The sequence below is a fragment of the Sus scrofa genome, chromosome 7 (genome assembly GCF_054392235.1).
Source record: "Sus scrofa isolate SSC_HxYL_T2T_F1_AM1 chromosome 7, Sscrofa_HxYL_maternal_Yorkshire_Landrace_v2.0, whole genome shotgun sequence".
Classification (NCBI taxonomy): Eukaryota; Metazoa; Chordata; class Mammalia; order Artiodactyla; family Suidae; genus Sus; species Sus scrofa.
The window spans coordinates 93,300,691-93,326,494 of NC_139389.1; the positions used below are offsets into that span (position 1 = coordinate 93,300,691).

General features: G+C 37.5%; 1 long non-coding RNA gene across 1 annotated transcript in view; it reads right to left on the reverse strand.

Annotated features, from left to right (window-relative positions):
- The window catches only part of LOC146401776 (uncharacterized), a 112,128-nt gene extending 93,196 nt beyond the window's left edge, over nucleotides 1-18,932 (reverse strand). Inside the window, exon 1 of the long non-coding RNA XR_014811490.1 lies at nucleotides 18,179-18,932. This is a non-coding gene — a long non-coding RNA (uncharacterized LOC146401776). The remainder of the gene's footprint in view (nucleotides 1-18,178) is intronic.
- Between the last annotated feature and the right edge of the window lie 6,872 nt (nucleotides 18,933-25,804).

Genomic DNA, 25,804 nt, shown 5'->3' on the forward strand with positions numbered 1-25,804 from the left:
AAGGCAAACTATGGAGATAGTTTGAAGATGCACTATTTCCCAGGATTTCTTCATTTCCCACAGCTGGAAAATGGATATGACAGGTATCCAAGCTTCAGTCATAACTACCAGAACAACTCTAAAGAGTGGATGGCAGAGAAATAAAGACCTTCTGGAGCATAGCTCAGGAGGAATGGAGAGTTATATAGGCAGTATAGCATGTACAAAGGTCCTGGGGCAAGGAATACAGCTTTAGTAAGAAGGACAGAAAGAAAATTAGTCTTAAGTGGAAGAACTAATCCACATTGAAGAAGAAAGGTAGATAGCATGTGGGGTCTTGGAAATCATGTTAAAGGATTTTTCTTTATCCAAGAGAGGCTCTTGAAGAGTTTAAAATGATCATATTTGAATCTTAAAACATCATATTTGTTTTGTAGAAAATGGATTGGCGGGGGCAGAATTCAGAGCACGTAGACAAAAGAAGAGGCATTTGCACGCACTAGACAAGTGCGGATGGGTTAGAGTCTCTGTGTGAAGATAGAAAAAAAGAGTATGGATTCGGAGAGTAGTCTTGGCAATAAATCAAAAGTGAAAAGTTCGGGGAAGCAGTATTGATTATGACTCCTAGTTATATGGCTTGGGGAACCAGATGGGGAACACGGGAAAGAAGCAGTCTCAGAAAGGGATTGATGGGGGAAAAAATATAAGAAATTTAGTTTCCAACATATTTATTTTAAGGTCCCTTTGAGCCTCATTTAGTACTAACTGGATTTTTTAATAGTTCCTATATTATATTCATGTAATTAAAACATGAGTCACAATAACTGTCTTGTCCTTTAAATGTTGCACTATGCAAAACTTCATTTTTGTTCTGCATTTAAATGCCTTGAAGGCATTAAAAATTTCAAATTTCTTTAAGTATCCTCAAATTATTTACATAATATAATGGTATCTAAATCTGAAAGAACACTGTCGATATATTTGGTATTTGATTAAACAAGCAAGAATAAAACTCTAATAGTTGCTTTGTGTGGAGGAAGGAGAAGAGTGTACCATGAGATAAGAATCTGTTTGAGAATCTTTTCCAGCCTTCAAAGGACTTTAAACTTGGGGAAGGGAAGAGGGGTAAATAAATACTTAAATCGTATGGGAGAATCAATAAAGAGCTGGTAGGTGGGGTGATGCACAGCAGCCAGAAAACATGGAATCAAAATGCATAGGCTCAGAATTATAAACCAGGCTAGGGCCTAGTGCTTGTTCAAAACCCTGTCCAAGAGGGACTATCTAAAGTTGGGAACTTTCACACAAATGTTCAGATCCAAGTTAATAGAAAACTATTAATTAATCATTTTACCTACAAAACATGCAGTACTAGACATGCTTTGCACATAACTGGCAGTATATAAATGTTTGTAACGTTAATATATTCCCAGCTTAAGAATACATGCATGCATAAACATACATCATGGACACACTGATATTGTCAATGGCAAAATCTACAAAATAAATTAGGTATATTTGAAATAATAACAAAAATAATATGCTTTAAATTTGTCTAATCTATCCTTTACACCGTGTTCTTTAACGTATTTGAAGACATGCAGGAAATATCGATTTGTTGTTTTCTTTTCCAATTCCGAGTGGAGGAATTAATGCAAAGAATCCTGAAAATATTCTTCAAAACACAGAAGAAGAAATGCACACAAGCACACTCTGAACCTAAATTTTTATCTGACGTGAATCATACCTTTGGAGGATTGTAGCTCTCACTCTGCCTCCGTGAATTTGCAGCCTTAGTAGCTAATCACTGCTTTAAACTCCATCTGGACTGACCTTCTGGACGAGGTTCACCTCTGGAAGGTGACGATCGGAAATCCCACTGTGATAATGTCACTTTTCAGGTTGTTGAAAATCACTGTAAAATGCACTTGTAGTAAGACATTGTGACAGCAAGACACATGCCCTGGAGTGGCCCACAGCCTAAATGATAGATTCCAGGAAGCATCCCAAGTGGAGTGTGTGAGGAGCAGAATGTTTGCACTTAGATACAGCGATGCACAGCTTGCTATGATATTAGGAGTTTTTATTCTCACAAATATGATAGGATACTGACTACATGATTTCCTAACTCTTATGTTTGTATGCACGAAAGTGGTAGAAAGGTTAAAATAAAAAAAAAGACAAGCAAAGTAAGTCCTATATTATTAGGATACCTGTATAAGATTCACTGAAACGAGAGTACTTTTTTCTCTAAGGAAACCCAATATTCAAGTATGAATTTATGAAATATAATTACTGAGGACTTGGAGGAAGGGGAGGAACCATAGCAGTCTCTGTATGGATAAAAGGCCACAACTACCCAAAAAAGGAAAGGAAGTATCAATGAGTCATATAAGGTGAAGACTCTATGATTCCATATCTCTTATGAGCATTATTTTGGAATAAAGACATAGATATCATTTCAATCAACTTCTGATGTGTAGGGAATATACAGCTCTGTTCATTAGTACCATAAATATTGGAAACACGATGTGGGTGTGTGTGTGTGTGTGCGCATGCACACGTGTGTGCAGACGAATCTCTGAGTTTCTCTTCACAGTTTTCACCTTATCCTCATGCATGTATAGATATGTGTGTATACATGCATATTTGTAAATAAATATACATGTATGTGTAAATAAATATATATGTATTTACCACTTTGGGGAGATGCCATAAGGGATACTCAGCCATGTGAAGTCAAGGAAGTATGTATCATTGTTGACAGGTAACAAGTCAGAGAAGACATCTGACCTGAGCCTTGAAAGACAGGTGGGATTTGCTCATGTGGAGATGGAGGAAAGGGTATATCAGGCATGAGAGTGAGCGGGATGCCAGAGACATTCATAAGAAAGAGAAAGAATTCAATTTGGCTGAAGCAGAAAGCATGAAAAAGAGCAGGGGCTGGGGATGCAAATTCAAGTCATGATTTCTGTATTCAGAAATTTCAGAATGGCCAGATGGAGTATTTTTCTGGAATAATGACTCTGCTAGTATATCAGTGATATTAAAGAGAGCAGAGAGCTCAGGCCAACTCTGAGAATGCTATTACAAAAGTCACAGTGAGGGAGATTCTGAATCTAGGTGGGGCAGTGGGAAGGAACTCATCGCCCTCCACAATCCATGTGGGGGAAGCTCAGAGCACTGTTCAACTAAAACAGTTACAAATTCAGGGAACTTGGTCATAACAAAACACATGTAGGCTTATTAATTCTATTTTTAAAATGTTATTGAAGTACAGTTGACTTACAATATTATGTTAGTTTTGGGTGTACAGCAAAGTGAATCAGTCATACATACACCTGTATCTGTTCCTTTTTAGATTCTTTTCCCTTATAGGTTGTAACACAGTATTGAGTAGATTTTCCTGTTATTGGAAGATATTTTGACTGCTAACTTGACTTTTAATAACCATGGGCTTAAATTACATGGCAATTAAGTAGAAGTTTTCAGAGGGAGGTATTTGGTTAATTTTGCTCATCTCTGTTTCCAGACTGGTGAATAGCACTGTATGAATGGGAGATTCAACATTTGTTTTGCCTGACATGGAATCACCAAACCTGAAACTTAAATACTTGGAATCTGATATTGATAAGTGTTTCTTGATCATGTCAAAACAACGACCCATGAAGAGTTACTGAGATAGTCCATATATTCTGTAGCCAACGGGAATATAATTACTCATATAAGCTTTATTTCTATTGTTTGCAACTGTGCATAATTTTATTATATATTTAAGAAATTAACAAGCCAGAATAAAATAAGATGAAAATGAGTACCCATGTCAAACCTCTGTTATTTAAATGACCCTATATGTTCTTGGTCAATACAATATTATGATTATTTCTAATGCCCCTCTCAGATTTAATGTTCTATAAAGATATAAAATGAATAGCAACACCAATACAAAAAACCATTGTGTATTAAGTACTATAAGAATAATAACTACTGTTTGTTAAATCTTTGAAAAGTAACAGATCCTCCTCTAGCACTTCGTAAATGTCGTTTAATCTTCACAATAACCCTGAGCCGTATATATAAACATATTTTTATTTTAGGAATGATAAAATTGACATTTAAAGGGCATAATGAACTTTCTCAAAGAAGTAGTCAATTCTAGAACTGCAGTTGTCACAAAATTAAAATTCACTCCAGAGAAGAATCTGCCATGGATTCAGCTCAGCTGACCAGAAAAGAGTGTAATGCATGTTATCTGTTAGCTTTGAAGAGACTTGAAGCTGTGGTGTTCTGGAGTCCTGAGCCCCCCCACCCCCAAGACACACCCCAAAGCTCTGGGGCAAGTGCTGCATCCTGGGCGATTTCTCGAGCTTTTTGCCAAACCTTGGTACTAAGACCTTGTTGCTCTTTCTAACCTGTGCCTAGATGACTATAAGAAAACCTGATGATTCTGGGGCACCCTAGAGATTTCAGAACTAGATTAACAACCACACCTGCTCCTACTATTCCTTTGTGAGCCATGGGGCATGCACACCTCCAGCCTCTTGGTTAACCCCCATCCTCAACCTGGCTTCTGAGATGTCCTTACTTTCTCTCTTTCCCCCTCTCTCTGGTCCCTTCTCTGCTTTGAATACACTCTACCTTCCAGAGTTCTACCTGAGCTAAATATTTCACAAATGTTGTCATGGAAGCAGCAGTCTTGTTAAGGTTTGGATGTACTAGAAAAAGTGGACGCATTTTAATTTCCTTTGTTGAAGAATACAAAGGGCTTTGGGTCAAATAAAGTTGGAAATGCTTTATGTGTTTAAAGATTTATGTGTAAGTAAGATATAAACTGAGAAATCTTCCCACAACTCACCCATTAAATTTTGTTTAACTTAGAATTCCCTAAAGGCATTTGACCATGAAACATTTTGTGCAAGGAACACTTATTAATCTCTGGCCAATACACCTCTTGGACATGCTGGACAATGGATGTCTACTGTTCCTCCAAACTCCTAGGGCCATGAATCTCCTGAAAACAACAGCATTTACTCATGGAGGGTTGACAGATGTTGGTTAAGAGGAATTGATGAAATTTTACCTTTTCTGGTACTAGTGGGAAAAATATATTTGAAAATATGAATAAATTTTTTTTGATGTATGCTAAATTTAGGTTTAGAAGAATAGACTAGGGACACCTGAAAGATACTGACAGCAAAATGATAGTTTAATGATATCAATTAAACTGCCCGATTCATACATTTTGTGGGATGTCCCAGCTTACTGACCTAGCTTAGATATATCAGGGATAAATGTTTCTACCTCCTAAATCTTCATTTATGAATGTTTATCAAATGATGGCAATAAAAAATCTGCTCCTCTGCTCTTTTATGCCATGTCTCCTTTTGAATCATTCTTCACTTTTTTTTAAAATAGAGGGTAAATTTGTTTTAAATTTCCAGTTATAAAAATAGCTCATGTGCACTATATAGTACGGGAAATTTTCTAAATTAAAGAAGTAAAACACAGAGTTACCATCATGGCTCAGCGGTAAACAAATGTGACTAGTATCCATGAGGACACAGATTTGATCCCTGGCCTCACTCAGTGGGTTAAGGATCCAGCGTTGCTGTCAGCTGTGGTGTAGGTCGCAGACACGGCTCAGATCCCCACTTGCTGTGGCTGTGGCGTAGGCCAGCGGCTACAGCTCTGATTGGATCCCTAGGCTGGGAACCTTCATATGCTGTGGGTGTGACCCTAAAAAGACCAAAAAAAAAAAAAAAAACCTTCTACTAAGCAATCAATTCTTTTGATATTTTGGCATATTTCTTGTCAATGTTCTGCAAGTTTCTTTAGTTAAGCAATAACTTATTTCCAGGTGCACTTTATTGCATATATGTAAATTTAGATTGTAAATTCAAATTTTTCCAATTTTCTTCTCCTATTAAAAATTCTTCACAGGAATTCCCATTGTGGCTCAGGAGTGATGAATCTGACTAGGATTGATGAGGATGAGGGTTCTATCCCTGGCCTTGCTTAGTAGGGTAAATATCTGGCATTACCATGAGCTGAGGGATAGGCCAGCAGCTACAATTCCAATTTGACCCCTAGCCTGGGAATTTCCATATGCAGCATTATGTGGCCCTAAAAAAGAAAAAAAAAAAAATCCTCACAAACCTTTTGAGAGTTAAATAATCACTTTATGTTTTGTCTATGGTATATATAATTAGCTATATAACTATTGCAATAAATTTTGTCATTATAAATAATGCTTTAATGGATATCTTTATTCCAAAAAGAGTTTTTTATTTTATTTTTTTTCATCTTTTTAATTGTTTAATTTTTTGCCAGGCTCCTAGATTTTGTCAGACAAATAAAACTATGCTAATCATTTTAGTGAATTGTAGCATATATACTCATTAAAAGTTATATGTCAAGGTTGATATGCACATAAAATATAGTATTTTTAAAATTGTTGAACTGCCTTTTCTAATAAACCTAGATCTCATGGAAGGAAGAGTCAAAAGATAGAAAATTTTAGTTTAAGCTGGCAAACATAGCCCAATGGAAATACTTAAATATTCCTTTAGGCACATGCTCAATTATTTAAGTAAAAAAGTTCACTTTCTTAGATTTTCTCTCTTTTCCCTCTCTCCACATTGTGTTTAGAGGAAGAGGGCTTATATGATCACAAGATGGCCAGGAGCTGGGGAAAGTGAGGGTCAGACTAAGCCCTGTGGATTCTTGCTGGGCTCCCCCATAAGGCTGGGCTGCCCTTGCTTAGTCTGGAGACCGTGAGGACATTCATCCTGCTTAGCTTTTCTTTGCCAATCGATGCTGTGTATGGCCTGGCATTTAGCTTTTGTGGCTAAGCACCACACCCTGTGGCCTCTTTTCTTGGCTCCCAAGCCACTGCTCTGCTCTCTACCTGCTTTGTCTCATCACCTCCTGCTGCCATTTCTTTATCAGGTAGGAAGTGGCTGCATATGGAGAATCTCCTAAAAGAAAAACTTGTGGCTTTCTTTATAGCACTTCTATACCAACTCCCAAGAAGTAAAATTCAAAGTACCAGGCTTCCTCCCTCCACGTAGTGCGGTTTAGGGGAAAATAAGAACCAGCATTCTTATGTCCCCACTTTCTATTTTTTTCCCCTGCTTTTGCCCATGTTCTTCTGTCTCAAAACTGATGGATTCAGGAAGTTTCTTTCTTCTACCACGTCCCTTAATTTTTTCTACTCTGAGCACCCAGTAAAATCCTAAGCCCCAAGAGTCAGGCTGTCCTTTGCTCCAAGTGGAGCGAACTGGACATTGTTTTTCCCTTTGGAAAATGTCAGGATTTCAAGCACATCATTGTGTTACAGAGACAAAAACCCCCTACTGGATGTCAAAGAATGAATATAAACTCATTCTTTCTCTTCTCATTCCTACTCTAACAATTCTAATTCTCTTTCACTATCAAAGTGACCAATACCTTATTCAGAAAAACGTCAAATACACAGAATAGAATGGGAGAAAAACCCCACTGCAATGTTGAACAATATCACCATCATTATGGTCAACTCCTCAAGTGTTTTCAAAGAATACAGATGGCTCTCTAACATGCTCCTGGCTTATGTTGCCAATCCGTGTTCCAGAAACCCCACACCTCTTGTGCTGATAAACAATGCTTCCCACCTCTGAGGGACTGGTTCACTCCAGTTCTCCTGCCTAGAATACCCCACCTGCCTCCTGTCTTCAGCATTGCCTCTTCTTTCTTTTCAAGAGTTTCTGGTTGCACTAGCCATTTATTCCACTCATTTAGCTATGCTTAGGACTATGATGCAAAACTTAATTACATCTCTTTTTGATGGATCATTCTTCCTGTAGGAACTCATTGATGGGAGGGGGCGTCTCCTATTCATCTGTGTATCCCCAGAGACTGAACAAGTGCTCACTAAATATTTGCTCGATGAATGAATACGATAAGTATAGATTGTGGTCGAAGAGGAATCCTACATTGTATTGTCTGTAGCATCTTCCTGTGTTCTGAGCAACCCCCAGTGATAACAACCAGAGCACAAAAGCGACAAAGAGTACACATGCTGCCAAATACCCACATGCAAACAATCCCTCAGGCTAACCATGCTCCTGGCTGGGGTGCATGAACTTGCCTGAAATGTTTCAGCCCATCTCTAATGGAAATCTAATGGAAATCATAAATTACCGAAACAGGTCCACAGGTGCTGAAATTTACTACTGTGTTGACTGCTGGTAAGGTCTGAAACTAAAGAACAATGCACGATGTGCTACAAAAATGAAATATTTATTACATTCATATTCTCCCTCAAGCTTTTTTTATGGTCTTCTCTTGGTGGCAAAATAACAAAGCACCAGAATTTCAAGACAAACCAATTTGCACTGGCATTTTTAGAAATTTTGTTAAATAATTCTCTTTAATGGTTCAAAGCTTTTTAGTACAGACACAACTTCATGAATTCTGAATAAACCTTAAAGCCAAAGGGAAAAGGGTAGAAGTGCTCTATCTCACAAATTAATCTGCACTTTACCCCTCACCAGATACTGTGTACAATCACTTCAGCCTCACCGGTTCCTAACCTCTCAGAGCCAAATTAGTCACCGAGGAATTGAATATACTTGGTTATAACATCACCTTAAAGAACTTACAAGAAGCCAGCATCCTGACCTAGTTCATAAAGAAAGGAATATCATTTGGCTTGGAACAAGGGCATGGAAAGGGCTCTGAATAAAAATAGGGAAAGAAAAGAAGGACTCTGTGATTGGAGACTGTGGGGTGGGGAGGGAGTTCATGGAGGCACAGAAGCTTCATTTCATGGTGCTTCTGCCCCATTTCCCTATAGGACTCCAGGCATCATCTGCTGAAGCCAGTGTTGCCTTCTTGGGTTGAAACTGATTTAATGTAGTGTTTCCCAAAGTGTAGGAAGCACCTATAGAAAGAGATGTTACTTCAAGCAGATCTTAAATAAATGGTAAATCACTAGGTAAAAAGCAATTCTCTTTTCAAAGATGTTTGCTGCTTTCTGGCTCTCTCAAAGAGGAAGGCTTTGTTTCACACTCGTCTTGTAAACATTTGATTATTTTTCACTTTACCAAATGGAGACCTCAGGCTCAGAGCTTTGGCCTGTCAGAGTATATAGCTCAAATTTAGAAACTTTGTTTGGATTTCACTGTATTTTTCTTATGGCTACCTACTTTTAGTTAAGACTGTGGTAACTGTTTTTCATTTTATTCGTCACACAAAATTTTATTTTAAAATATACTAAATTTTTTTTAAAAAAGGACTCAACATCACACACAAATTAATAAGAAGGTAAGTGATGCTTGATATGGAGAAATCCTGATTGAACATTGGAGAAAACTTGTTTAGGGGATACATCTGTGTCTACTCTCAAGGAAAGGACAGAAAGCTTGGTAAGAAAGGGCCAGGTAACTGCCTCCAACCTACAAACCAGGAAACACAGCTGGTCAGGTTCTAATTTCCTGAACTGGGCCAGGATCGGAGGCGTAATCAGATCCAAGACTTACACCTTAGACCCAAACACTAAGTTGAGGGTCAGCTCTTCTAAAGAGCTCAGTTATCCCTACTGTGAACTGGACCTCAGTGAAATTTTTCACAAGCAACAGATGGAAACCACATGAGAAGAGAAAGAATAATAAAATCAGAGGATTGGGACATTGATGGTCCTTTTCATCCCCGTAGTGCACGGGTACCCCATTTTTAGGATTTTCCTAAGTGTTCTCCTTCTGTTATTATTATTATTATTAATTTCAATTATTTTGTCTTCAATACTGGTGCATATATATTAATGAGACCTGCCAGTAGAAGTAAGGAAATGTGACTAGGTAGCAGCTTGTTTTTTTTTGTTTGCTTTGTTTTTCTTGATAGAACATACCAGGAAAATAAAAATGATTCTAATTAAGAAATGCTATTTTTTAAAATAACATTTATGAAATAAAATTATTTAACCAAGTATTTTAAATAAATTTTAAGGCAACTCAAGCTCTCAACACCTACAAGAGAAGAAGTAGGAAATAAAATTAACAGTACCTATCTTCTGGAGAGCTCTTCTAACCCTAGAATATCAACCTGTTTCTCCACCTTGGTGGACCTGCAATTTGTCGAGGAGGCAGGCCCAATGGAAGGTTGAATGTTTACTCATTTGAGACTGATACTCCACATGGTCTCCCACTGTGGAAGTGCTTTGCAAAGCAATGTTCAATATTAAAAATCAAATTGAGCTCTAAGAAAAAGATGAGGATTAAAATTAAAATGAGGGGAGTTACCGTTGTGGCTCAGTGGTTAACAAATCCAACTAGGAACCATGAGATTGCAGGTTCAATCCCTGGCCTTGCTCAGTGGGTTAAGGATCCAGCGTTGTAGTGAGCTGTGGTGTAGGTTGCAGATGAGGCTTGGATCCCACGTTGCTGTGGCTCTGGCTTAGGCTGGTGGCTTCAGCTCCGATTAGACCCCTAGCCTGGGAACCTCCAGATGCTGAGGGAGCAGCCCTAGAAAAGGCAGAAACACAAAAAATAAATAAATAAATAAAAATAAAATTAAAATGAGGACAATAGCAACACTTTCAAAATAATAACATTTTCTAAACATTAGGTATTTACTATTAGAAGAAGAAAGATCTTCAGAGGAAAAAAAAATAGTCTGACCAATTGAAATAAGTGAAATAAATCTTAAACACACACATCAACCCTTGTAGAGATAATCTTCAATGGGAGTAGAAATTCTCCCATATTCAGAAGGCCATCTAAATGACTTCAGAAAGTGAAAATGAGCAGAGGAAAATTCCAGCAACATTTTCATTCTGTTTCGGTTTTTTTATGGTATTGGCTTGTGGCTATCAGTGAGAAACTCAGAAGCTTTAGAACAAATTTCAAGGAGGGGTGTATGACCAGAGACTAGAAAAAATCATTGAGTCAAGTCCAGAGCTCTTGCCATGATAAAATAATGACAAGCATCTGATGCCTCCTCTTCTTTAGTGACAGCATGAAGACACTTCTGAAAGTCATTATACTAAATGCATTATCCTCAACAATATCCCCTATGTCATATTCTCTTGTAATGTCTTCTCACACTGACTTTGAACTTGTATATTTGTCTTATGTTAATTGGACAATAACAAACCTCATGTAAACAGAGGCTTCAAAAAAATTCTGCATCTCTACCCCTTCTTTTGGTCTCTGGGAATTGCCATGAGAACATCCTTGCTACCCTGTTGAAATATTGTAAAAGACAAATGGAGTCTATCGGAGCCATTGCTGTCAAGGTCTGTGTAGACTAGCCAGAGCCAGCTGACCAGCTGACCAGGGACTCATGAAGGAACCAAAGCCAAACTGAGACCAAATGAGTCCAATAGATGGACAGAACTACACAGCAGGCCTGCAAACTCATGAGAAGAAATAAATGGTTGTTTTAAGCCACTAAGTAGTTTGTTACCCAACATGGTTGTGACAATAGGAGGTAGCAAGTACAAATGCCTACAATGATACTTTGTTTACTGTGATATTTAGCATAACTTTGTAAATTATGGAGATACTAGAACAATAAAAATTGGTATCAGAGACTTGTTTGAACACAGTCTCAGTGCTAAAGCAATTCTTTCACTATGTTCAACACCACAGATCACAATTCCATTTCTATGGATAGCATTTTTATTCCCCTAATCATCCAAGTTTGAATGCCCTAAGAACTTCAGCATCATCAGGTACTATTAACCATCACTTCACTGTCTTTGGTTCAGTTTCTTTTCACAAACCTTTTAAAAATGCTAAGCATTTCATTTCTGGACTTATTACATAACCTGCAAACAGTAATCAAGTTTTGCTCAATTGAAATTTATCCTACATTAGAGATAAGTTTTTCTAAAACAACAGCATGTTCATGGTAAACTTCTAACCCCAAATCACTGATGATTCTCCATTTTCTACAGGGAAAAGACCATCACATATTTTGTAACAATCTACATCTTTAAAATTATCTTATCAAAATGGATACCAGAATCTAGACATTTGATGCAATCAAAGCCTCACCAAATAAAGCAAAATTTTATATGAGCACCTAGGATCACTTAGCTTTGTTTTTCTATCTCCAAACTCCCTACGCAGCCTGTTTTTGATGTATATGTCACCACCCAACCTGGCGTGTTTTCTTCACCCATGTGCTCTCGTTAATATTCATTTCACCAGACGGGATATCTACTTGATCCTACAAATTCCCCTTCAAAGGCCATCCACTGCTCTTCCATCTTTCTTGCCCAAATCAGTTTCAAATTAACATGTACATGTACCACTAGAATTTAGTATAGAAAATATGGTCGTACATTATACACTACCTACTTTCCAGAAGAGAAAATTGAGACTAGAGAGTAAATAATATGACTAATTTTATTCATTTCTATTTCCTTAATGTATTATTTATTGAGATACTATTTTAAAAATAATTATAGGATTTTTAAACTAGATTTATCCTCAGGGAATATTTAGTTTGATCCAAAATACTCCACCAGCAGAGACATTTTGGTTGTCTTCGCTAAATCTGACACTTTAAGATAAGCAGAATCTCTGTATCTACAGGGTTATCATTGTATATTCCAACTACACTCTCAAAAGCAGAGTATAAAATGAATCTCTATAAATAAAGAAATAGACAATTGTTCCAAAATTTCTATTTAGGGAATCTATAAGTCCATTTATAAAGGGAGTATTTGTTCTAAAATGTTTTAAAGTATTTGTATATAAATTGTAATTCAAAGTAGATACTAATTTAGTTTAATAAAGAAGTTAAAAAGAGAAAAGAACATGTGTATATAAATGTATTTCCGTGTGTGTGTGTGTGTGTCTATGTCTGCACCCCTGTGCATGTGTATGTCAGAGAGAGAAAGACAGAGTGTGGAAGGAATACATTAGTAACTTGTTGGATATGGGAGAATTAGTGTAGAAAAAGAAAGGAAGGAGAAGAAAAGGAAGGAAGAAAGGGAAGGAAGGAAGGAAAGAAGAAATGAAGGAAGAAAAGAAGCAGGGGGAGGAAAATAAATTAAGGCGACCAATGTCGGTGTTAGTTTCACAACTCTTAGCCTTGTGGAATCTTAAGGGAAGTCTCACACCAAGAATGAGTTCCTTTATTTTTATTTATTCTATTTTATTTTGCTTTTTTGGGGGCTGCACCTGCGGCATATGGAAGTTCCCAGGCTAAGGGTCAAATCAGAGCTATAGCTGCCAGTCTATACCACAGTCACAGCAAGGCCAGATCAGAGCCATGTCTGCAACCTACACCACGGCTCACAGCAACTCCAGATAACCCACTGAGTGAGGTCAGGGATTGAACCTGCACCCTCATGGATCCTGATTGCATTCATTTCCGCTGAGTCACAAGGGGAACTCCTGATATGAGTATTTTAAAATGTAACGATACTTAATGCTTTGGAAAAATTGTAGAATGTAATCTAGGTTAAACATTTTGTTGATTTAAATAGGAGTAATCCAAATGAAAAAAAATCGAGTGAAACAAAGTATAAAATCCAGAAAAAGTCATTTGTCTGTTTTGTTTGCAAGAGTCTAAGTTCTTACATTTTAAATTGCCAAAACTAGGAGTTATAGGCCAAGCAATACAGGGGTAGTTTATGAAAGAAGCAGAGTGAGGGATTTCTTAAAAAAAAAACTTTACTGAATGTTCATTTATCATTAACCAGTATGTTTTACAAAAAAAAAAAAAAATGGATAGTTTTGCTTACACTGAATCAGCTCACTGGCAGATATGTAAATATAATTGGCATAAACAGGCCTGAGAACACACAGAACTAGACTGGTAAGCAAAGAATCCAACTAGGAAATGCAAATCAGAAAATCCAACTTAAAAAAAAATACAAGAAGACGAATGGTGGTCAAAAATGAATAAAAAATCAACACTCACATACTTTAAGATAAAATAAATATTCTATGGTCCATATGTAAATGTGTATACCTCCTCAGATTATTCAATAGTCTCCAGCCCTGATTCCAGAAAAAAGCTCCCATGTATCATCTCAACTTGGACTTACTGCTGCCAACAAAGTCTCAGATGTTATTCTCTTCCTCAGGTCATTACTGTCTTTAAATTTCCCCTTCCTGTGTCTCATTTTCAGTATTATTTTTTAACTTACAAGGCTTCCATTGCAGAGTACCTGTGACCTATTCAACCCTACGGTGGATAAAGCCTTCTGAATTTAACCCACCATCTTTCAAAACATGTTAAATACAGTAGATCAGCCGTCAATATTCATTACCAACTCTTTTCAGTGTGTCTTCATAAAGTACAGAGGCTGCAATGCTGAAAACTGCCTTTCTTATCTTCCCAAGTATCAATAAATTAACTTTTTTTTAGCCTTGCCCATGGCATAGGGAAGTTCCCAGGTCAGGGATTGAACCTATGTCACAGTGGTAACCAGAGCCACAGCAGTGACAATGCTGGATCCTTAGCCCACTGAGCCACTAGAAAACTCAAATTAAATGAACTTTTAAAAAGTTCTGGAGACTCTAATCAGGTAGAGGCCAATTCTTGATTTTTTTGGTTCTTTCTGCCAACCAAAGACTATGGGAAAGTGGGGGCTGCTGTTGTGGCTTCTCCTCCCATCACAGTGTAGCTTCTGTGTTCAGAGTCCATATTGGCCACTGGCAACTGCAGCAGTAATGGTTACAGTGGCAATAATGGCATCTTTGTGATTCTTAAGTCATGGTACTCACTATGTCTTCCTGACACATCCTATGTGCCAGTGGCAACATCCAGTATTCCCACCTTCCTGCTTCCTCAGAGATTTGTATCTTCCCTGGTACATCAAGCTAGCGAGGGGCTTGGAATCATTCCTGAAGGCAAAGCTGAAAATGCATTTCTCTAGTCCTTTCAAAAGTTTTAAAAGAACCTAATACCCTATCTTAAATCCTTTCTGATTAAAATCCTCAGATTTTCTATTCTATGCATGGAAAATTCATACCTTGATGAAATGGAGGAGTTCTGTGGTGGCTCAGTGGCTTAAGGATCCAGCATTGTCACTACTGTGGCTTGGGTCACTGCTGTGGCGTGAGGTCAATTCCTGGACCAGGAACTCCCATCTGCCATGGCCACAGCCACAAAAAGCAAAAGAAAGCAAATGGACACTATCATTTGAAAATTTGGACACTGGCTATTTCCATTGAGTAGGTATAATATGAACCTTTGTGTAGATACCTGATTACAACTGTTGTCAATTAAATATATTGAATATAATTTTCTTCCTTGTGATGTAATTTTACAGTACTAGTCAAACCTGAACACACCTTATAGTTACCTTCATTAACCTCAAACATCTATAACTATGTACAGTCATCAGCCGATAACCACACAGATGTTTCCAAATGTAATTCTAAAGCACAAGTATTTCATCCCTGTTCTACACTAGGGATGTTAATGGATATTTTATATTAAAAATATTTCAGAGACAAGTTTTTAAGTGCATCACATTATCGCCCACTTTACAGAACCACGAATGTCACTAACAAAGGACTGAGAAGTTCTGCAGTAAAGAAAGGTCTTTACTGGTATTCAAAAACTTTTCAGACAGACCTTAAAAGTAAAAAGTTTTTGGAGCAGAAACCCTATTAATATTTCACTTAAGATAGTGTTTTATTGGGAAATTATGACTTACAGCTCTATCCATATCATAAGCAGAAAAGTTGGAATCTGAGAACAACATATCAATATTTCCAGTGATTTGAAGAAAATGATGCCAAGGACCAAAATAACATCAGAAAACTCAATACACATTGTTTAAAATTTTAATTCAAAAGATAAATTAGACATAGTAATTACTAATAAGCAATTCTATTTGATAAGAAAGAGTCCATAAAGAAATATTCAGTTGACTTCTTCAAAGAAAGATAACAAGATAAGAAATCATTTGGATGCTAAGAATCTTTTATATTGATTGTAGTGTTTTCAACTCTCAATTTTTAAAGTAGTCACCTAGTATATTATTATAAATAACCTGCCATTCTTGCACATCCAGTTTCTTCCAATTGCCTTTATCAATACAGGGAAAACAATGCTATAAGTAGGGCAGTAGACCTTCATTAGTGTTTGACTTTCAGAAAAAAACACTCATGTACACTTTTGTTTATTTAGAATATTTTTGAAAGAAGAGAATGAAATAAAGCAATTTTTTAACAACCTAATGAGCTTTGCAGATGCATAATAGATATAGCATCCTGTGTAAGATACACAGTTCACAGAAACTCTGATATCTGAAAGTAATAAATACCTTCCACATCTTTTGTTAATTCTGAGAAGAAAATAAAAAGCACTAAATACAAAATCCGATCTGTGATTTTCATCCATAATTTACTTAACATAGCAAATTTCCAAAGGAGATGGTTAAATAAAAAGTAGAAACAACAACTGTTTCTGAATGACTCTGGACCTGGATGCATACGGCAGACAGACCTCTTACCAGCTATGTGACCTTGAACATAGGACTCCTCCCTGTTTGCCTTCATTTACTCACATATCTAGTGAGGTTTACAAGCCTGCCTGTCCTAGAAGAAGAGTTACAAGAATTAAATGAGATAAACAATGTAATTGGTTTGATAAAGTGTCTGGTGCATAGTTAAATCTATTAGCTATTATTTCTGCTACATTATTGAACCAGAATGAACAGGGAGGTCTTTATAAACTGCACTCTTAACTAGAATGTGGGAGAACAGAGGAGTAGTTAAGAGCAAGGGATCTGATCAAACTATTTGACTTCAACACTCACTAACTCAGTCCAAATCCAGCTGAGCCTAACTCCAGCTAACTTTAATCTGGTTGCACGGTCTTGACAAACTACTTAACCTCTCTCTGATGTAGTTTTCTAATTAGTAATACTAGGATGATGGGGTATTTATTCTGAGGTTAGAAGAATTAAATATGTAAATATGTTTAAAGTGCTTACAACGGGAGTCCAGCACATGAAATATTAGCTTTTATATAATAAATACTGAAGAGCAACATGTTTTATTAGGGTTCAATATCTACTAACATCACTAAAACAAATACTTGTGCTGTACTTCTATATTCATGGATACTTTTAGGAGTCTGCATGAAAATAGGCAATGTTTAGAATATGATCTCCTGGGGAAAAGTCTGGAACCTTCAGAATTCAGAACTGCAGGTAGTAAATAAGGGCAACGAAGGTCCAAGTGTCCCCCAAGGCAACCCTAGTTTTCATCTGGGCTCCGGTTTCCTGCTCTCTTCTTGTGAGATACCATTTGTGCTCAAAAACCTTTGCAGCTTTGCTGAATGATGTACATCAGCCTCGTTTCTTTGCTAACCTTAATACTCAGCAAGATTAAAATATCAACCCAGTATTCCATAAAACCTGTAAAGCATGGGTTATTTCCAACCACAGTGTTTGGACTAATTCCAGTAAATCAGTACCGCAGAGCACATGCTTGCTTACGATGTAAATCGAGAAGGAAGAGTATAGTATTTGTTTTGACAAGTTTGGCCCCACAGTGTTTAAGAATATGTTACTCTTGCTGTTTCGACCTTGGAGATTGGAACTATCATTAACGTAATAGTGGAAATCAGCTCTCCCTGTGCAAAGACCCTTGGTGGCTTTTCGTTGCCTACAGGATAATTCTGTCTTAATCAAGTATTAAGAATTCCTGTCTATGAGCTCAATTTCCCCTCCCAGCAGCAACATTTTCTACAATATGTCCATAACCTTTTCCTGACAAACTCATTGTAAAAAAAAAAAAAAATAAGCATTTGACAAATTAGTTTGGGAAATATATATTCGAAGTTTCTCTGTTACCAATATCGCGCTTTAAAAGCTTGAAGGCTCTGAAAAAGTCCTGTATTAAAGAAATTGCCTTGATTTTATTTAACCCAAACTTTCCAAACCGTCCGAATCACAACCAGTTGGACAGATGTTATCTTGAAAGAAAAGTTTGCTTAATGAAACTGATTTATATTCTATCAAATGCCACACAACTACCCCCCATTCTTTATCTATGTGTGTGCTTGTGTGTATGTTTCCTCATGTGGACCACCTCTCCCACTCCCAGGAATGTTCTCCAATATCTTTAAACAACAAAACTGTTTTACCATTTCTTTACAGAGGCCTCTGTCATGCATAAGCTGACAGTGACTCTCTCCCTGACCAAGATATTTCTGGCCCCTGCTTATGTATATTACCTACCATTGACATCTAGCATCACACTGTTTGCCGTCTTTTATAAATCCAAGTTGGGAGTGTGTCTTGAAATCAGCAGTTACTGTTAGAGGAAAAAAACAAAAAACAAAAAAACATTGACTTTATAGTCAGGCAGATGGATGAGGCTTCACAGCCCAATTCTGTTCTTGGTCGTTGAGCTTCAGACAAGCCTTTCCTCTCAGAGCCCCAGTGTTCTCCTTGGAACAGTGCCTGTGGATTCACTACCAATACAAAGTAAGGGACTTCCTGTGCAGCATCCAGCATCCAGAGGACACTCAACAAACATCATCAATATTAGTACTGTCTCACACCCATGATACCCAGCTTTGGGTCTTTGGTAGTCACAGAGCCATTTTAGTCATTGGTTTAATTAATGTGATGGTACTGTTTGCTCTCTGAAAAGTTCTTCGGCTTCTGTCATCCCATCTGTAATGTATCAAGCAATAGGCATAGTCACTGAGTGGAGATCAGAATGTGCAAAGCATGTTGCTGGGACGAGGCAGGAGCTGTGCTGTGGGGAGAGGGCCTGGAGGAGGAGGGGCTCCGGCTGCCTGGGTTTTTGAGGGCTGCGCTCCTGCCCTACTCCACGTTGTGCAGCTTCTCTGCCCAAGTGTCTTGAAAACAGCATACAAACACCCTCTTGTCTTCCACATTGTTTCTTCTTCTTGATCTTAAGTGCCTGAAGAACAGGCTGATTTGATATCACCCCCATCACGCAAAGGGAATGATGATCAATCCTAAAAGGAATAGCCTGCCTTGTCATTTTAATAGCTCAAATGCCCCTTTTTCCTGATGCAGAATCTTCATGAGAAAATAGTGGTCCTTGTTAATGCCTTGCATACAGACTCTTCATTGTTTTTACTTGTGCTATTTCTTTGCACTTGGATATAGAAGTAATAAATTTCCAGGGAAATGAAACTAACTTATCAGATTTCCCAGCATCAAGTTTCATATTAGGAACGAAAAAAATCAGTCTAACAGGACTCAATATAGCTGTAAACCAATATATGTAAGCCGTATCAGAGATTAAGCCTTCGTCATTGCATTTATAAGCTTCCCGTTTCAGTCTAGAAGGAATAACAATTTTCCTAGCTATTATTTAGTAATGCAAAATATTTCTTAAAATAATAAACTAATTCAGGCAACATTCAAAAGGTCAAATATTCTATCAGAGAGAAAAGCATGAATCAAATGAACACATTTTCTTTTTAAAAATAGATGTTAATTCCTAAGTTTTGGAGATTATATATTTTTCGGGTGATGCTATCAAATAATAAAAACCAGTCTACTAGGCAATTTAACATTTCCCAAGCAGCAAAAAATATTTTACCCCAATGCCTTTTTTTTAAGGGGGGAGATTAAGTTTTAACCATTTATAACTTTCAATATTTCTCCCATTTTTTTCAACCAAATGCCCAGAGTGTCATATTCATTTTAAAAATGTAAATAAAGTGCTATTCTTTAAAGAAGCTGCAATAACCACAAATGAGTGTACTTTCAGCGTGCCTGTGATGGTTAGGAGAATGGAGAATGAGTGAGATGCACTCTAATTATCGGTATCTCACACAATAAACGTATGTACAAGTTATTGCATATACTCTGTATGCTTAAAATTCTAATTAAAGCAGTTAGCTATGACTCTCATTTAGTAGCATGTAAAATGAGTAATTACGCTTGTTGAAAGAAGCTAGCAAACAACTGTGAAAGAGCAACCAACCCATGGATCCTCAACCTTCCAACCAAGGAGAAGTTGGTGGAAAGGGGGGAAAAATCATAAAGTGAAAACTGAACCTGGATCCTTTCCGACCCTCTCTCTCTGAGTGCGCTGCAATGTATTGTTTATAAGCAGTTTTTTTTTTTTTTTAATTTATGGTGCCAGAGGTCCAACGTCCTTCCTGTGAGATGCCCGTGCCTGCAGATTTATTTTAACCAGGTTTTCAAATGCAAAACGCGATAGCCATTATAAGAACATGTTCGATCCGAAGCATCTGTACAGTGTCTAACCTGAACACTTGGACAAACAACTTCAGTTTTTCACTCCTGTGTAAGGGAGAACTTTGTTTTAAAAACACTTAGGAACTGCATAATTGCACAGAAATATACTGTTTATATGCATTTATGCACTCCTAGCTTAGAAGAATGTTTTAAACTCAAATAAAAATAAAAGGAGTTTGTAAAATGAAAATAAAGAAAGGGCAATACCAGATTTGGGGGGGGGGGTGGAGGGGATAAAAAAAGAAAGCAAAAACCCTTTCTGTGGCATAAGAGAAAATGGCACACTGTTGGAGGAATAACAAGTTCTAATTCCTGGAGGACTTGCAGCTCACCTTGGCTGAACTATTTGATTCAAGGACTTTGGTCAGTTGCATTTTATGTGGCATCTTCGCTGTTTCTGAGCCTCTATTTTAGATGGTCAGACCAGGCTTCAATAGCATGTTGATTTACTGTTATGTTGCAATGAAAAACAACTTTACCAAATTACAATTTTTCCTTAATTGATGAATTATATTTCTTTTTTTCTTCTTTCTTTCTTTTTTCTTTTTTTTTTTTTTCCTTTAATAATCAATGCGGCCCAGATCTTCAAATTAATCTGAAAAGTGTGTGGAAAGTGTGCAATTTCAACTACGACCCTTTCTGATCTCAGCCACTAGGAGGCACTGCAGCCTGCTTTATGAGGGGGATGAAATCCGGTGAAGTGAATATTCCACAGAACTATGGCTCTGGTGTCATTCCCTATTTAATGGCTGTCAGTGAGGGGGAAAGACAACGTGGCGGGTAATTAAAACCAAATTGCAGGCAGGAGATGACTGCACAAGAATGATATTGTCATTAATACTGATTTAACATGCACCTGGGTAAGGTGAGGGAGAGCAGCAAGGGAATTCACACAGACGCCAGGGTTGCCTGATTTAAAGATGTAGTGTTTCCAGCTGAAGCATGTTTAAAAACTGAATAAAACCATCATATTATGACAGCAGAAATAAAACGGAAACAAATGGTCTACATATGTCTATTAAAGAAAAAAAAAAACAAAAAAAACAAATCTTCTACCTCTTCCAGCTCCATGTACCAAGCATGTGTCTCCTGCTCTGAAGTTCAAAAGTATTTTTGCAGAAGGTTTTCCCCCACTGTGGTTGGTCTCTTCTCTATTGGTTTGTAATCTGTTTATGTAGTTTTCTGTTTTCAGGAGACACGGAATGTTTGATTGAAACAAACACCACTGATTTACAAAAATCATATACCAGAAGGAAAGATTTCAATCCCACTGATATTTTACCAGAGGTATTTACTCACGGAATTCAGGTCTTTTCCCTTCACGAAGAACCACCATGCTAGAACAATCAAAATCTCAGACTGAGGGCTCCACAACCTGGCCAATAACTCCTAGAGTGTGATGCACTTGTCTCACTGTTGGGAGCCTCCCAACAAAGAAGAGGATCACTCTCTTTTTAGTGGCCTTAAAATCATGCAGCTTTTAAAATTTTAATGGTAAGTGCAAAAGCCAGAAAGCAGACACTCATCAGACGTCAAATCAAGTGGTCTATTTTGTTTAAGATAGGTGAAACGATCTGGGGGATATTTTCACATTAACTAAATATTTCTATATTATGACTAACAATAAAATTTCCATCTGTTTCTCAGTAGAAGAAAAGTATAGTGTATGCACTTAGATCATATACAAATTAAAAGCAACCTCTTAATGAAAGGATTTCGGGTCATTTAAGGCAGAAAGTGTACCAAAATTAAAAGTGTTTATGGAGAGGGAAAAATGGTTACAGTGACAGAATTCAGACTATGCCCGAATCCCCTCTGCTGACTGATAGATCTCCTTCTGGTTTCCCCTTAAATGAAATGTGCACATTATAGAAATGGTTAGCCTTCTGCCCTGTGCCAAAGGAGATGAATCATTAGGGATGTCATGAAGATTTATAATCACACCATAAAGAAAGTAAATTCAAAGAGCATTCCTTGAGCAATAAAGAACGTATTATAGAGAAAGAGCTCACTAAACAAGGTCAGGTAGGAAAAAAAATGATCAAATGTCTAGGTTTGCTGATCTAGACAATGGGAGTTATTTTAATGCCCAAATCATGGAACTCCTGAAATTTTTTCTGCAAAGCTTTGTTATTGACATTTTAAAAGAGTTTTACATTTGCCAGATGTCTTATTTATGCATTTATTTGTTAGTTTATGCCTTCGCTTTTAGGGAATGGTAACTGGATTCCAGAGTGGGCAGATGTACAGAAAGGGCAAGTAAACCTAATAACATTGGGAAAAAATAGATAAAAGTTGGAACTTTTGCTTTTATGAAGGAATATTTTAATTCTGTTGTAGTTTTGTATCCACTACTGGCCATTAAGATTTTAGAGGATATTGTGAGAAGTACAACAGAAAGGGACCTTATTCCACTTGCCCTGTATAAAATGTCAAAGAAATTCTTCTCCAAAAGGGACATTTTCTGAGACTGTGACTCTTACTGAACGGCCAAACCTGCCCAGTTCAGTCTGGGTGCTCCACAACCAGATCGGCTATTGAATACACCCAGATTTTCGGGAAGAGAAGCTGTCCTTTGGACGCCAGGCAGAATGTCGTTTTCAAATTCTGTTCTCACATTTGAACTGAAAAAAGTCAGTGGAGCTCATCCCCACTCAAGTCTGGGGATTATCTGGGATCAGTGGCTTTTATGAGTGGAGAAAAAAGATCCCTGTGGTCTCAAAGGAGAAATAACTTAAGAGACCATGAGTACCCTCATATTTCAGGATGTACAAAAAAAGAGCATACCTTCTGAAAGCACAATTGTTAAGGAAACTTGCTGCCCTGTATGAAAAGGACAATTATTTGGAGGGAGGGGATGTTTTTTTATAATTAATATTGACTTAGGAGGAGCTACATGTGGCAGGTCATCTGGTTCTGACTGGTCCGTAGAAAGGCACATGCACTGGGGACACGCAGAGCCACTGCAGGAGAAGCTTTCAGGCGCTCTTCCTGATTTTCATCCTATTTACTTTTGGATGGAACCAGGCACTCACAATCTCTGGAACTGTTCTCCCAGGTTGCCGGTGTAACAAATATAATTTTTCAGCAAGATGGCTGCTGCCAGAAGCAGGCTAGGAAATGTCCATTTTAATTAAACATTTTACTTTCAATTACATTTCACAGTTTGCACATGGTGACACGTGCTTTCATCACATGGACTCTCAGACTGCTATATTAGTACCGTTTTCCTATGCAGGGAAATTTGTGTTGGTGAAAATGATTTACAGATGAAAAAGTCAGTGTTTTCCTTGACGTGATCGATGGGACATTATTTTCAAAAAAGAGAATAGCAGCGGCATTTCCAGAGTTCAGAGAAAATTTCAAGTTGTCCAGGAGCAGGAAATCTCCAAATTAATAAAAGGGCAATTATATAATGACTTACAGCAGCAGGAGTTTATATTTTTTGTAATGTGTGCTCTTTATGGAGATGAGAGAAAAATACAGCCATACAACTTTAATATGCTACAATGAGTAAGCTTTACAAAATGATGATTTTCACTCAAAGCTAGCCAAAACGTGTAATGTACCCTAAAAAGTAAAATAAACAGACTTGATTCCTATCCTCCAAAAGCTTATAATACAAGACATACACGTGCACAGATACTCATTTTGTTTCCAAATGATACATAAACACATATTTCAGGAACCTTTTTAGATGGCTCCAGATTAGGAAAATATCTTTCCTGCAACAAGATAGGAAACTCATTCCTGGTCCTCTCTGGAGCACACCACTTGAATTATTTATCATTCTGAGAAGGCAGGGAAGAACTTTTCGTCAGCCTGCAGGTGCACAGTGTTTCATTTTAGGCAGATAAAATGTGGGAATAACGTTGCTCAGGTATCATTGAAAATATGCATCGAAGAGGGGATTCCTAAATGGGGAAACAGTTTGTTGGAGACAAGTTCATTCTATTTAAAGTGGAACATCTGTGAGTTATCATCCTCTGAACTCAAATTTCTGACTAGAACTGAAGCAGCAGCTGAAATTCTGTTGGACCAAATGATCTCTGTTGAGTCCCTTGCAAAGAGCCTCTGTGGCAATTGCTTGAGTTACATCCATCCGACAGGAAAGTAGGTAATGCCGGGGAAAAGTTTAATCTGATTCTTTCAGTTTCACTTTTTAGCACTTTTTCATTTTTTAATCATTATCATACGGATATTAAATATGCCCTCATGCCCTCCTTCTTTACTTTCTTCATTTCTTTTCTCCCTTCCTAAGAGAATAAGCTTATAACATATATTTAGACCTTATTTAGGTATTTGTTTCTTACTGCTTATATCCATTGTAAGAGCATCATCTCTGAAAATAATCGAGAGGCCAAATTTTACATTACAGGAGATTATAAAAGTCCTATCTTCATCATGTAGGGAAAGTTAGGCTTGTTTTCCATTCTTTGAGGAGAACATGAAGAAAATGTCTTCACCAAATTTAGGTGAAATAATTTTAAAGTCGGGAAAAAGTACTCTGAAAATGTCCCCATGTAACCGTGAATGATGTTGGAGCTGAGATTCAAGGTGAGCATTCCATGTAGAGCAGCTTCACTAAGTTTACATTCACTTTTTTTGAAATAATTGCTTGAATGAGCTGAAACTCTTGACAGCCACATGCGACAAGAGATTATTATTTGTCCAACAAAGAAACTGAAGTATTTAGGCGAAGTCACACATTTGAATTTCTCGTGTAGAGATAATGTTGTACCTGACAAGCTGATCTGTGAACCCCACGCCTCCCACAGAGTTGTGTGTGGAATGAAGAGCCAAGCAATGCATCCCATTTAAGGAAATGAAGTGTGCTCCCGCACTAATCTCCAGGAAGACAAAGCCTTAGCAGATCAGCTGGACAAAACCTCCCTAAAAAGAGAGACTGCGGGCCACCCACAAAAAAACAGGCAGGGCTGGGCATGGGTTGCAGCACAGATTCAGAGGATTCCCTACAGAACCCATGAAAAATGCACGGCTACACTCACTGAGATATCAGCATGTGTATACACACACACTCCGTACATGTGTCTGTGCCTAGATGAGTAACATTTTTTGAAAACCATTATGCCATGTAGACATTAACCCATCCATCAAAACAGGAAATACTGGCAATTTTCGGCTAAATAGCTCTTACTCTTACTAGTATTAACGCTATTATTGTCGTTGATATTTTACAATTCTCCTGGTTTAAAAGCAAGCCCAGACCTCATACTGCATGTGTGAAGTACATGATCATGGATGGGCAGGGTGACCATATGTCCCAGTTAGCATGAGACAGTCTGTGCAAATGCCTGCTTCATCATAATTATAATAGCATCCCCTTTCACGCCTCAAAATGTCCCAGTTTGAACAATAAAATATATAATAAGACATGTCGACTCATACACATCCAAATTGTGATATACTGATATATTGTTACTTGTGTCTTAGACATCGGATGGTCTGTCATGAAGCAAAGCAGGAAGAGGGCTTTATAGATCATTTAGCAGCAATGCTGTCTTGCTCAGGACTTAGGCCAGAATGGTGGTGTGATGGCTGGAAGGCAAATAGCTAATGTGTGGCATAGTCACACCAGAAGCTTCAGCACTCATC